Source organism: Canis lupus, chromosome 7, assembly GCF_011100685.1.
Source record: "Canis lupus familiaris isolate Mischka breed German Shepherd chromosome 7, alternate assembly UU_Cfam_GSD_1.0, whole genome shotgun sequence".
Taxonomy (NCBI): domain Eukaryota; kingdom Metazoa; phylum Chordata; class Mammalia; order Carnivora; family Canidae; genus Canis; species Canis lupus.
The window spans coordinates 41,206,722-41,219,886 of record NC_049228.1 but is presented as its reverse complement, the minus strand read 5'-3'; positions in this window follow the sequence as shown (position 1 = coordinate 41,219,886).

The following is a 13,165-nucleotide window of genomic DNA, read 5'->3' as shown; positions in this document are numbered from 1 at the left end:
GGGGTGGCCGCGGCCCCGGGGTTGGTGTGGACGCGGGCGCTCCCCGCCCTGCGGGGCCCGACGTGCGGACGGCCTCGGCCGGGAGGGAGACGCTCGAGTCGGGGAGCCGCCGGGTGTCCGAGGGCTCGAGGCACGAAGCGGTCGCGTCCTGGGGCTGCTCCCGGGCTCGCCACGCGCTAAGCCCTCAAGGATGAGCGGTGCACCGCACAAAGCCAGTAAACCCCAGGCCGCCCGTGCACAGAGCCGCGAAGCCTGGGAACCCGCACTACAGTTCCTGGGAGCGGGGGTTGGATGGAACTGGGGCGGAATCCGGGAGGGCTTCACAGAGGTGGTGCCTAGAGCTGGGCCCGAGAGAACCGAGCGCTCGCGCTGGGTTCCACGGACCACCTTTTAGCTGCTGTTCTGTGTTGGCAAGTGTTTGGAGTCAGAGCTGGAACTCGGGTCTCTTCCCACGAAGCCAAACATTTACCGTAATTATTTCTTTGTTTTGCCGTCACTGCTCATCTTGGATTTGCTCAAATCCAGAGACCAACGGTCTCTTAGAAATAAGATACTTGGATCTCTTGCAGCACTTCCAGATCCTTAATATTTTGCAATGGGTGTTCTGGATTTGAATAGGTAAAATACACATGCTTTTCTTCCCACTGGTTTCCTGATTTCAAAGCGTATGCAAAGTCCCCCTGCAAGGAAGCAGAGATGGGATGCAGCCCAAAGGCCCAGGTCCACCTTCTGACAATTCGGACCCCTTGAGCTTTCCTGAGTCAGTTTCCTAAGTGGTAAGGGGATAACCTGCCCGCCCTGCCAGGTCTGAGACGAGAGATGGTTATTTGTTAGCTGAGCCTGCAGCTGTTCCAGGCCCTCCTCCCTCCATAGCAGTTGGCTGTCCTTATACATTATGTCCTTATGGCAATGCATTTCACAACTTTTGCCTTTATAACAGTGTGGCCTCTCCACGTAATTCCCCCTATGATTGGAGTCTCTCTGGCCTGTGCACAGGCGCTGCTGGCACAGAGGGGCACTCCTGTTGCAATAAAAGAACCGTGCATGGCCTCAGCCACAGACTTGTCAATTGGTTTCAATAGGAATCTAAACTTGTTGCAACAGAGCTGCTAGATTCCAGTTGGTGTTTACTCTGCGAGGCATTCCAGTTTGAAATGTTGTCAGTGTGATCCTCTGGTTTCTCTCAGGCTACTACTTTCCTTAGTTATGATTATTGTTAGCAAAGGATCTTGTCACAAATTCCTAAATGTGTTTCAGTAAATCTGGTGCCACGATAAGTTTCCTTCAAGTGTCCAGGCCAGTGTTATAAATATCCAACAAACGTTTTTCTTTTTTTTAAAAATATTTTATTTATTCATGAAAGACAGAGAGGCAGAGACCTAGGCAGAGGGAGAAGTAGGCTCCATGCAGGAAGCCCAATTGGGACTCGATCCCACTCCCTAAGCAGAAGGCAGATGCTCATCCACTGAGCCACCCAGGTGTCCCATGCGACAAACATGTTTTAAAGTGTTTTCCCAATTTAGTGCACCCTGGTCCAGTTAAAACCCAGAGCCCTATCCATTTCTCCACTCTGTTGCATCATAACAGCCTGTTGGGAGGCCACAGAAAGGCTTCACAATTCTTCAACAAATCTCTTGGGCCTGTCACTTAGTCCATCATGCAGATGCTGGTTGCAATAAAAGGAGCAGGGTTCCCTTTGTTGCAATAATCTCCTGGGCCTTGGTTGCAATTTAATATCCAAGTTCTCCTTACAATAACATCCTCAGCCACCTCACAGCTGGCCCTAACAACCAAGCCAGGTGCAGAGGGTCAGTTACACGGGTGGCCAGGCATAAGCCTACTTCCCCTGGGAGTCAGACCTAACTTATATGCTCTGCAGATTTGAGTGTGCAAACAAATCATCTGGGAATCCTCTTAAAAAAAAACTCGGTAGGGGACTCCTGGGTGGCTCAGCAGTTGAGCACCTGCCTTCTGCCCAGGGTGTGAACCTGGGGTCCCAGGATCAAGTCCCACATCAGGCTCCCTGCATGGAGCCTGCTTCTCCCTCTGCCTATGTCTCTGCCTCTCTGTGTCTCTCATGAATAAATAAAATCTTAAAAAAAAAAAAAAACTCAATAGACATGGGATGGATGCATTTCTAACAACCCCCAAGGTGCTGCTTCTACCTTGGACCACCATTTGAGTAGTAAGATCTAAAACACACAGGTCAGGGCAGCCCGGGTGGCTCAGAGGTTTAGCGCCTGCCTTCAGCCCAGGGCGTGATCCTGGAGACCCCAGGGAGCCTGCTTCTCCCTCTGCCTGTGTCTCTGCCTCTCTCTGTGTGTGTCTCTCATAAATAAATAAATAAATAAATAAATAAATAAATAAATAAATAAATAAATCAATCACACAGGTCAGGTCACAGGCCCCCAGATTCCAATTCACAAATGTCTCCGTGAAAGAATTCCATTGATCCTGGTGTTTGGTTCAACTTCTGTGTGGGAGGGAGATCAGGACAGAAGTCAGGGAGTTTGGGGGGCAGACCTGGCTCTAGGGTCCTGAAGCTTGTCTCCCAGAGGAGCAAGGTCAAGAGGACGGGGAAGGAGGAGTAATAGCACAGCAGGAGGGCTGGTGCTCAGGATGCTGGGGAAGGGGCAGTGTGGTCTAGTGGAAACCACCTGGGTTTGCATATCAAGGAAGCTGGTTTGAATCTTGCTTTTGGCAAATGATGTAGATAGAATTTTTCTTTTTTAAAAAAATACTTTATTTATTCATTCATGAGAGACACAGAGAGAAAGGCAGAGACATAGGCAGAGGGAGAAGCAGGCTCCTGTGGGGAGACAGATGTGCGGACTTGATCCCAGGACCGAGGGATCACAACCTGAACCAAAGGCAGACGTTCAATCATTGAGCCAACAACCCAGGTACCCCTACAGAAATAGTTTTTAAAAAGAGGGCTCTGGGGGATCCCTGGGTGGCTCAGTGGTTTAGCGCATGCCTTTGGCCCAGGGCGCGATCCTAGAGTCCCGGGATCAAGTCCCACGTCGGGCTCCCGGCATGGAGCCTGCTTCTCCCTCCTCCTGTGTCTCTGCCTCTCTCTCTTTCTCTCTCTCTCTCTCTCTCTCTATGTCTATCATAAATAAATAAATCTTTAAAAAAAATAAAAAAGGGGGCTCTGAAAAAAAAATAAAAGAGGGCTCTGTTTTATAAAAAGTGACAATCAGGGATCCCTGGGTGGCGCAGCGGTTTAGCGCCTGCCTTTGGCCCAGGGCGCGATCCTGGAGACCCGGGATCGAATCCCACGTCGGGCTCCCGGTGCATGGAGCCTGCTTCTCCCTCTGCCTGTGTCTCTGCCTCTCTCTCTCTCTCTGTCTCTCATGAATAAATAAATAAAATCTTTAAAAAAAAAAAAAAAAAAAAAGTGACAATCAGTGGATTCATATTCTAAGATTATACTGTCCAATATGTGTGAGTATTGAAACTTAAATTGACTATTGAATACTTAATACTTAAATTGAGTATTGAAACTTAAATATTAAGCACAATTAAATAATCAGTTCCTCGTTCATTCAGGCCACACTTCAAGAGCCTGGTTGCCTCACGTGGCTAGTGGCCCCTGTATCAGACATCACAGATGTGGAACATTTCTGTTATCACAGAGGGTTTCTTGGACAGCATGGCTCCAAGGCAATGACTTTCCACTTGAACTCTATATTAGAGTCAGTTGAAAAATTTAAAAAATAAGAAGTGAAAAATTAAAAAAATAAGAAGTATTTAGTATGGCTGGCTCAGTCCATAGAGCATGTGACTCTGGATCCTATGGTCGTGAGTTCAAGCCCCATGTTGGGTGGAGAACTTACTTAAGGAAAAAAAAAAAAAAAGCTAATGCATGAGCCCAAGTCCCCAGAACTTATATTTAGTTGGTTGACTGTGGGAGCCATTAAAGGTTTTGGATGGGATCCCTGGGTGGCGCAGCGGTTTAGCGCCTGCCTTTGGCCCAGGGCGCGATCCTGGAGACCCGGGATCGAATCCCACGTCAGGCTCCCAGTGCATGGAGCCTGCTTCTCCCTCTGCCTATGTCTCTGCCTCTCTCTCTCTCTGTGTGACTATCATAAATAAATGAAAAAAAAATTAAAGGGTTTGGACAGGAAGGAAATGTGAGCAGAGGTGAACTTCTGGAAGCGTCACCAGGCGGCTACATGGAAATGGAGAGGCCTGGGATTGCCAGGTCAGGGGAGATGGCACAGTGTGGCCCCTGCTGTGGGTGTGCCCCATGTGGGATAGCCCTGGAGGCCCTGGGATTCTTCTCTCTGCTCTGCACGTTCTGTGTGGCCACAGCTCCTCAGCTCTCAGGGGAGAGACCCTGTCCCTTTCAGACCAGGAAGGGCCAGAGCCCCTCAAGATCCCTGTAGGCCCACATCGCCAATTTAACAACTCAGTTCAATTTTTCAGATAAGTAATTAGTATATGCATATGATACAAGATTTAAGAGATAAAGGTGATTTTGAGAAAATTGGTCTCCATGGCACCTCTCTCTCCTAGCTGCCCCAATTTTCTCCTTCTTCTCCTTCTCCTTCTCCTCCTTCTCCTCCTTCTCCTTCTCCTTCTCCTTCTTCTTCTTCTTCTTTTTTTTAAAGATTTTATTTATTCATGAGAGACACAGAAAGAGGCAGAGACAGGGGCAGAAGGAGAAGCAGGCTCCCTGCAGGGAGCCCGATGTGGGACTCAATCCTGGGACTGAAGGATCACTTCCTGAGTCGAAGGCAGGCGCTCAACCGCTGAGCTACCCAGGCGTCCCTCCCAATTTTCTTCTTAGAGACAAAAAATATGACCAATTGTGTACATATTCTTCCAGTGGTATTCTCTCTGTATAACTTTCAAGCACAATGCAGAGCTGTTCCCGGCACACAAATCACACCATCCCCTGTGTGCCATTTTGTACCTTACAAAATGGAGCACCTGGGGATCCCTTTTACATTGGGCACAAAGATCTGTTGCACTCTGTGATGCCAGCACACCAGCTTGCCATACTTCTGGGCCATAAGTTCCTGGACCAGTCCACTCCTGGTGGGTCCTTAGGTCTCCTCATTCTCGATGACACCAGCAGTGCTGTAGTGAATGCGACTGTCCACATTTCATCTTGTTCTGGGGTCAGGGCTCTTTCCTGGTCTGATAAGATAGAGCCCTAGTGGGTTCACTCCCTCCCAGGAGAGATAGCATCCCCCCAAGTGGGGCAGCAGAATGGCCCTACAGGAGGAGGCTGATGGTGGCTTCTGTGGGGATGCAAAGGCATTGCTGTCACCACATTACCTATGGCTTGGGGCTTCATTCATTCACCTAGTCATTCATTCCTTCACCCCCACACATTTCCTTGGGCATTGTGGGGAGCTGAGCCAGGCCCCCTGTGAATTTGTAGGGAAAAGGGTCAGTCTGGAGACATAAGATAGGTAGCCAGCTGTGAATAGTCTAGGCTCCAGCCTGGCATGCTTTTGTCACCCCAACACACCCTGGTCCCACCCTGACTTTATGTTCCAATTTGGAAGCTTCCAGTTTTCTCACTCCAAATTCACTTAACCTTTATTTTTTGGTATGTTTATTTGTTTTTTCAAATTATTCATGAAAACCAACCTAATACATCAAGACTATATATACAAAGAACACTTACAAATCAGTAAAGGACAAACAACCCAATTGAAAAATGGGCAAAATCCATGAACAAGAGTTTCACATAAGAAAAAGAAAACACGGCCAACACACGTGAAAAGATACTCAATCTCATTAGTGATCAGCAAAACTCAAATTGAGACCACAGTGAGAGACTACGCATACTCGTCCAACAGGCAAAATTAAGAAGCCCAACAGCAGCACCAGATGCTGGAAGGTTGTGGTCACTTCTGCTACTTTGGAAATCTGTTTCGCAGCATGTTGTCAGGCCTGTCTTCCCCATATTCTGTGACCCATTATTTCCACTCCCGAATGCGCACACAAGAGAAGCCATTGTGTGTGCGTGCTTAAAGACGTGGAGAAAGAACACCTCAGCCTTGTGCATAGCTGCAAAAATCGAGCAGTTCAGATGCTCATCTGCAGAAGAATGGACAGATAAACTGTAGTAGATTCGTCCAAAGGAATTTCAAAATAGAAAAAAATAACAGACAACGTTCAGTGTGGATAAATCTAAGGAATATACCACTGAGTGGGAAAAAAAATGGCATTGAGGGCAGCCCAGGTGGCTCAGCGGTTTAGTGCCACCTGCAGCCCAGGGTGTGATCCTGGAGACCCAGGATCAAGTGCCATGTCAGGCTCCCTGCATGGAGCCTGCTTCTCCCTCTGCCTGTGTCTCTGCCTCTCTCTCTCTCTCTCTCTCTCTGTCTCTCATGAATCAATAAATAAAATCTTAAAAAAAAATGGCATTGAGCTCGATACCCTTTGATAAAGTTAGAAACAGCTGAGGGGCAGCCCAGGTGGCTTAGTGGTTTAGCGCCGCCTTCGGCCTGGGTTGTGATCCTGGAAACCCAGGATCGAGTCCTACATCAGGCTCCGTGCATGGAGCCTGCTTCTCCCTCTGTCTGTGTCTCTGCCTCTCTCTCGTGCTCTGTGTCTCTCATGAATAAATAAATGAATAAATAAATATCGTTAAAAAAAGGAACAGCTAAGAATGACCAGTATATTTTCAGGAGTACATACAGGGGGGATCCCTGGGTGGCTCAGCGGTTTAGTGCCTGCCTTTGGCCCAGGCGCAATCCTGGAGTCCCGGGATCGAGTCCCATGTCGGGCTCCCGGCATGGAGCCTGCTTCTCCCTCCTCCTGTGTCTCTGCCTCTTTCTCTCTCTGTTTATCATAAATAAATAAATAAATCTTTTTTTTTTTTAAAGGAGTACATACAGATGTGAAAAAACCATATATACACAGAACAGTTTTCAGGACCGTGGATACCTAGTTAGTGTTGGGCAAGGCAGGGAGCATAACGGGTCAGTGGGAAAGGTTGGTGGCCAGTTTCTGGGCGTTGATTACATACATACACATTTTTCAACAGGTAAATCAAAGAGGGTCCTTAACAGACCCACATTCAAAGCCAATGAAGAATCGACCAGGAGTTGCAGACACTCCACTTTGTGCACCAAGTTTTGTCGCTGCTGTCAAGTCACCAATGCACATGGTTCAGAGAAACAGAGTTCTATGAGTTTTCATCCAAGACGATGGTCCCGGCCCTCTTCTCTTGCCTCTCCAGAGACAACATTCAACATGCAGAGTATTTTAAGTAAATTTTAGTGATTTAATTCCATATTTCTAAGCAACATACTTTTATGGCTGCGTCTTGATTTCTTCGTTGTGGACATTATCCATTGACAGAACCTTCTGGAGTATATATACATTTTGCTCTTCCTCTGTCCATCTCAGCTGCACTGTCCCCCAAATTCCCATCACCCCAGTAGTGTTGCATGATCATTTCTGTTGTATTCATATTCGGTGTTCACATATCGGTTACATCTGAGCCACGAGTATTTTTTTCTCTTACGCATAACATTCTGTTTTCCCTGAGTTGTTAACTACTTTTGAGTTTTTTTTGTTTGATTGGTTTTCTACGTTCTCACTAAATCAGCCGCAATTTCCTACTATTTCCATCTCTTCTCAAAAGTCTGGACACATAGGGACGCCTGGGTGGCTCAGCAGTTGAGCATCTGCCTTTGGCTCAGGGCGTGATCCTGGAGTCCTGGGATCAAGTCCCACATCAGGCTCCCTGCATGGAACCTGCTTCTCCCTCTGCCTGTGTCTCTGCCTCTCTCTCTGTGTCTCTAATGAATAAATAAATAAAATCCTTAAAAAAAAAAAAAAAGTCTGGACACATCAGATACACCATGGATTTCAAATTCTTGCTGATGTACCTCCTAAAGGCCTCTAGTTCTGAACCAGACCCTGGGGGAGGGGCTTGGGGGGAACTGGGGAGGGGGAGCAGCTGAGGGGAGGGCCCCACCGCCCACCTGGAATTCCCCACCCAGGGCCTGGCCCACCCTCCTGCTGTAGGCTGTGTGTTCTGCAGGTGTTTCTCTTGCACCATTTAATCTGTTTTTTGATGGAACACCCCCTCTCTAGTAGCTTCCTTTTTTTTTTTTTTTTTTTAAGATTTTATTTGTTTATTCACGAGAGACACACAGAGAGGCAGAGACACAGGCAGTGGGAGAAGCAGGCTCCCATGCAGGGAGCCCGATGTGGGACTCAACCCCAGGACTCTGGGATCATGCCCTGAGCCAAAGGCAGACGCTCAACCACTGAGCCACCCAGGCATCTGTCTCTAGTAGCTTCCTGTGCAAAGGTGCTCATAACAGAAATGTCTTGAGAACCCCCACGGCCGAAAAGGTCTTCATTCTCCTCGCCCACTTGGTAAATGGGGTGTCAAATTCCAGGTTGGAAGTATTTTTCCTTCAGAGTTTTGAAGGCCTCACTGCACCGTAATTGAGCTTCCAGTGTGTCCGTTATGAAGTTTGCAGCCATTCTTTCCTGACTGTCTGTGTTTTGTCTTTGGAGGAAGAAGCTCGTAGGATCTCTGTGTCTCCAGCCTTTTGAAATTTCCCGATGGTGCGAATCTATTTTTATCCATTAGGCCGAGCAGCTGGAAGGCTTCTCAGTCTGAAAACCCCTGTCCTTCAGGTGTGGGAAGCCTGCCCAGCTCAGTCACTGGAGAGTGTGACTCGCAGTCATGAGTTCAAGTCCCACCACATTGGGCAGAGAGCGTCCTTAAAAAGAAAATTCTTTTAATTATTTCCTCCCTTATGTTTTTTTTTTTTTTTTCCCCCTGTTTTCTGTTCTCTTTTTCTGGAACTCTTTATTACTCAATGTTGGACTTTCTTGTGTCATCCAACTCTGCTAGTGGGAATTTTATTTATGCTTTTACATTTTTATTTCTCAGGAGCTCTATTTTATTTTCTGCATATTACTTTTTTGGGGGAGGAAGGGGCACAGGAAATCTCAAGAGAGAATCTCAAGCAGGTTCCACCCCCAGTATGGAGCCCAACAAGGTCTCATGACCTTGAGATCATGACCTGAGTTGAAATCAAGTCGGACACTTCACCGACTGAGCCACCCAGGCACCCTAGCATATTACCTTTTATGGCATTCTGTTTTGTTTCGTGGATACAGGTATTTTTCTTGTTTATCTGGGAAAATTATTGATAGTTTTTTTTTTAAGTCTTCTTCTCCCTGCACTTTCTCTATTTCCGGTTGTTTGCTTGGTTTCCATGCTCCTGTTGGAGGCTTTCCTCAGCATATAACCCTTGGTGCTGCTCATTTTTAAGAGTGAGGGACAAAAGGCCTGTTCTCTCTCTGAACAGGTGCTTGCCTCTTGACACCTGAGGACGTCATAGTCGGGCCTGTCTGTTCGGAGAGTTGGTGGCAGGAATCCGATATCACACTCCATAGGTCTTTCCTCTCTGGGCTGAAGATATTCAGTGGAGATTTTCCCAATATCTAGCCAGGAGGACAAAGGCCCAGTGGCCAGTGTCCTGGAAGAAATAGGGCTGGGGTCTTAGTATTTAATGTGCATATTGCTTTATTTCCCCTGTTCTCAAAGCAGTGTCTCTATCTCTGTGGCTGGTTTTCCCAGTGGCAGAAACCCTGTTTTAGTCCCTCCTGAGAGAAAGAAAACAAAAACAAAAAACTTTTGATTTTTTTTCTGGGGTTGCAGAGAGGCAGTCTCCCACCAGCATAAAGTGAAGGAGGGGATATAGGGATCCATTTCCTTTTTCTAAGATCTCATTTTAAGGAATCTCTACACTGAGTATGGGGCTCAAGCTCACAACCCCAAGGTCTAGAGCCTCATGCTCCATGGACTGAGCCAGCCAGGAGCCCTTGGATCTGTTTCTTTCTTTCTTTTCTTTTAAGATTTTATTTATTTATTCATGAGAGATAGAGAAAGAGAGAGGCAGAGACACAGGCAGAGGGAGAAGCAGCCTCCATGCAGGGAGCCCAATGTGGGACTCGATCTCGGGTCTCCAGGATCATGCCCTGGGCTGAAGGTGGCACTAAACCGCTGAGCCACCCTGGCTGTCCCCTGCATCTGTTTCTTTTTTTTTTTTTTTTTTTTTAATTTTTATTTATTTATGATAGTAACAGAGGGAGAGAGAGAGAGAGGCAGAGACACAGGCAGAGGGAGAAGCAGGCTCCATGCACCGAGAGCCCGACATGGGATTCGATCCGGGGTCTCCAGGATCACGCCCTGGGCCAAAGGCAGGCGCCAAACCGCGGCGCCACCCAGGGATCCCCTTGCATCTGTTTCTTAAACAGTTTTTATTTTTTATTTTTACTTTTATTTTTTTTCTTAAACAGTTTTTAACCAGTCTTCACGTTGTCCCCTTCTCTTCTCATTCACTTCCAGAAGTACTTGCTGCCATCACACCTCAGCCTCTGGAGGCTTCCACTATAGATGAGATTGATTCTCACCACTCCCCAAGGCCAGCGTGACTCTCAGCTCTCTAGGGCATGCTGAGTCAGTTTTCACCTGCCCAAGTGCTGCTACCATGGTCTGCCCATCTCCCATCTTTGTGGGTTGAAATCTTTTCAAAATGATCTTTAATGCCTCTTCCCTAAACATGCCTTCATTGAAGTTTTAGTGGTATTTCAGGGGGAACCAGATTAGATGACAGTTCAATTCACTATCTTTTCCTGGAAGACTTTATTATTGTAATTATTATTTTAGGATAGGTAATATACGTTTGGGTTATAAATTTCTGAAGGTATAAGAGTACACAGTGAGAAATAAATCCTCTTCCCATCCCTGTTGTGGAGTTTTATGATCAATTTCTTACATGAAAACAACTTTTAAGAGCAGGTATATACCTCATGAGACAAATCGTTAATCTTTACAGTGAGAGAATCCAGCTTAGACCATATTTGGGGCTTCTCTTCTCTGCAGGTTAGCAAAATGTGTTGTTGAATGACTTACATTCTAAGTCATTTCACTGTGTGTTAATATCAAGTGTTTCTTACAGGACTAAGACAGGAGTCCTTTTTTTTTTTTTTAAAGATTTTATTTATTTATTCATGATAGACACAGTGAGAGTGGCAGAGACAGAAGCAGGCTCCACGCAGGGAGCCTGACATGGGACTCAATCCCAGGACTCCAGGATCATGCCTGGACCGAAGGCAGGTGCCAAACCGCTGAGCCACCCAGGGATCCCAAGACAGGAGTCCTTAGTACTCTACCCATTTTTCAAAGAAAAAAATTGAGACTCAGAAAAGTGACTGGCCAAAGTCACCAGAAAGCAGGCTCAGTAACCTAGATTTGAAAAGCAGATAGTCCAGGCAGCCCCGGTGGTTCAGCGGTTTAGTGCCGCCTTCAGCCCAGGGTGGGGCCCTGGAGACCTGGGATCCAGTCCCACCTTGAGCTCACTGCATGGAGTCTGCTTCTCCCTCTGCCTGTGTCTCTGCCTCTCTCTCTATGTGTCTCTCGTGAATGAATGAATAAATAAATAAATAAAATCTTAAAAAAAAAAAAAAAAAAAAGCAGCTAGTCCTAGGTCCAAGTCAGCATTGTGCAAAGCATACTAGCTGAGGTCTGACTGGGAGGTGTAGCTTCTCACTGTAGTCCTTGCCACAACTGCTTTGCAATCAAGTGAGGAGTTTCTTCAAAATCCAGACTTCTGGGCCCCACCTCCACACCTACAGAATAGGAATCTCTTAGGCTGGAATTCAGAAATCTGCATTTTTAAGCTTTCCCAGTGATCTTAGGCACATTAAAATTTAAGAATTGGAATGCTGGAAAACTGCTCTCTGCATCCAGAGCACGAAGCAAACAGATTTGGGAGGCTTCATGGAGAAGGTGGAGTATCAGTTTGTCTATGAAGGCAGGACGAGACCTTAGACACATGGACAGGGTGGCAGGAGGGGCCATGCAAGCTTGTCCAACGGAAGATTCACTGACCCTCTTATTGCCATCATCATCGTCCTACCCCCCCCGCCCCCCCAGCGTCCTTTCCGAATTCCTCTTTGGCCTCCTCACAGAACGTCAACAGTCTTCAGGGGCTGAGCTCCGTGGAATCTTCTGCTGTCCAGGAGCACGGAGGTGGCGCCCACCGAGCTGGATTAGCATGTGAAGGACACACACAGAACTGACAACAGAGAATATCCAGACACAAGCAGGCAAGAAAGTGTGAAGATGCATAAAGAAGAAAGGGAAGAAAACCACAGGTAGACAGGTAGCAGTTGTGGGCAGACATTCCAGAGCTGGGAAGGGACACACACACGGATGGATATGAAGGTCACCCACAAAGGCACAGCAGGAAACAGCGGGCGCGGGGAGAGAGAGACCGATGGAGTGGATGCAGAAGATGCGGAGGATGCAGAAGACGCGGCGGATGCGGAGGATGCAGAGGATGCAGAGGATGCGGAGGATGCAGAGGATGCGGAGGATGCAGAAGATGCGGAGGATGCAGAGGACGCGGAGGATGCAGAGGATGCGGAGGATGCAGAAGATGCGGAGGATGCAGAGGACGTCCGCAGACGTACGGAGGCTCGGGCAGGACAAGGACGGGCTCGGGTGATGCCTCGGACTCCTCTCCCCACTCCGCCCGAGGGGGTGCAGCGGAAACGGACTAAGCTCAAACACCCGGCTGCCTTCCAGGCCCTGCCCATCTTTCTCCTCACTGGCTGCTGCAGAGAGAGGCCAGGCGCCAGTCTGGAAGGGCTGGGTCCTCCTGGACGTGCACCTCGGTCAGGGCGAGGGAGTCACCTCCTCACTCTGGGGTCATATTCATCTCGGCTCTCAGACTTCAAGTCTCGCTTATTTCTCACTCCCCCTTCCCCTCCTCCCCCCCCTCCACTTTCGTACGCGTTTCTCGGGCCCTGGCTCTTACTGGGGTGTTTTATTCCAACTCCCGGTTTCGGGCGACTCGGGAACTCCGTCTGTTCATTCAGAGGTCACTTCCCCTTTAAGCGCTTTTCCCCATCCGCCACCTTCGCGGACTCCCTCTCCTTCCCGACACCGCTTGCAGTTTCTAAGAGCACTACATTTCCCATCAACCTTAGCCCTCAAGCGGCTACCCTAGGGAACTTCAAGTACCGAAGTGCTTCTTCTACCCGTCTCCGTGACGACCGCCGAGACCGATGGGGCTTGTAGTCCCCTCGGAATTGCCAGTAGCCCCCAAAAACTACTCATCCCAGGCGTCCTCGCGTCAGAGGCGGGTTTCCCTCCTGG